General features: G+C 37.0%; 1 long non-coding RNA gene across 3 annotated transcripts; it reads right to left on the bottom strand.

Moving 5' to 3' along the window:
• Positions 1–1,465, bottom strand: LOC109589092 (uncharacterized). Of its 3 annotated transcripts, none has more exons than XR_002188516.1 (4): positions 1,451–1,465; positions 1,217–1,283; positions 331–445; positions 1–53 (listed from the first exon to the last, which is right to left on the bottom strand). It is a non-coding gene; the product is annotated as an uncharacterized LOC109589092 (long non-coding RNA). The 3 variants fall into 3 exon arrangements; XR_002188518.1 differs by lacking the exon at positions 1,451–1,465 and adding an exon at positions 1,414–1,432; XR_002188515.1 differs by lacking the exon at positions 1,451–1,465 and having other exon boundaries at positions 1,217–1,397.
• Positions 1,466–1,467: the final 2 nt, after the last annotated feature.

Raw genomic sequence — 1,467 nt, 5'->3', positions numbered from 1 at the left:
AGAAGTCGATTTCATCATCACTATTGACAGTTGCATCTACTTCTTCCATACCACTACAAATAATAAATAACATTATACTCTTGTTTATATGCACATGCACATACACATGTACATGAACATGTTATATGCTAAACTATAACAGCATGCAGTCTCAATGTACATTCATCAAGCACAACTTTTCACAGAGAAGTAATAATACCTCAAATAATGATAATACAAGTATGTATGTTAGATGCACACGTACATGTACAGAAAATTAAGTGAATGATTGATGATACAAAGAGATTACTTAATATTGCTATTAGATTAATATTAATATTAAGGACTGACCCAGGATAGCATTCAGCATAATGATCTTGATCTAAACCACCAAATCCAACATTGTCAGTTTTTGCTTTCTTCATAAGAACTGGTTCTGTCGACTTAGTACTGGAGCTTCTAAACACTGTGGATGAAAGATTAAATCATTTTTATTTATTTGGTTATATTTAATAAAATTTATTGAAGCATCTAAATCAAGTGTACATGCACATCATACTTGCAAATGAGTTTCAATATTTACATGTACATGTATCCAGGGCCGCTCATAGGCTACGTGGGGCCCAGGGCAAAAACTTAGATGGGGCCCCTACTAAATACTGTTACAAATGCCACCTTATAACAGCAGGGGCGGATCTAGGATTTAATTTTTGGGGGGGCAATTGTGAGATGGGAGGGGTAATTAGGGGGTGTGGTCAACTATACTTGTGCAAAACTTTTTGGGAAGTAAAAATTATGAAGACTAAGCCTGCTAAAATAAGCTCCTTTGTGGTTTAAAGATTGTTTACATAGTCCAGTACTGCAGCTGCTTCACAGTTTACATAGGTAAACCAAAGTTTATATTACTCCAGAAAATTTTTAGGGGGGCATTGCCCCCCCCCTGGCTCCCCCCTAGATCCCCACTGTATAACAGTGATTAACATAATGGCACAGCAAGAGATAGTCGTCATGACTTTTTGATTTTTTTTCCTGCAAAAAAACTATACAGTACTTTACTTTTGACCATGGCTTGGGGGCCCCTTTTGATTGGGCCCAGGGCAAAATGCCCCACGTGCCCCCTGCCTATTGGCAGCCCTGCTGTATCTTCCATTTACAAATATTCTCATTATTTGAGGAGGCAATAATTAAGATACATGTACATGTATATACATGTAGTAAAATAATGACTGCCATTTACCATGTCTATCTACTTCCCTTGCTGACCAACCAGAAGGTAATGGACCATCAGAATGAGTCCTCTCGCCCTAAGAACAATAAAGTAATACATATGTACAGTAAAGCTGAAAATTTTGTGGCTAAAAATGTCAGACAATTTAGCAAATTTCAAGAAATCTCCAATAGGCCACAGAAACTTCCAAGTACATGTACGCATACATGTATATGACAGTATAGTTAGGATTTTCCTCCCCACTGAAATGGAAGAAGAAT

Source organism: Amphimedon queenslandica, unplaced genomic scaffold (assembly GCF_000090795.2).
Source record: "Amphimedon queenslandica unplaced genomic scaffold, v1.1 AMPQUscaffold_11644, whole genome shotgun sequence".
In the NCBI taxonomy this organism is placed as follows: Eukaryota; Metazoa; Porifera; class Demospongiae; order Haplosclerida; family Niphatidae; genus Amphimedon; species Amphimedon queenslandica.
Note: the sequence above shows the minus strand (reverse complement) of the source record. Positions and strands in the feature narration are given on the sequence as shown.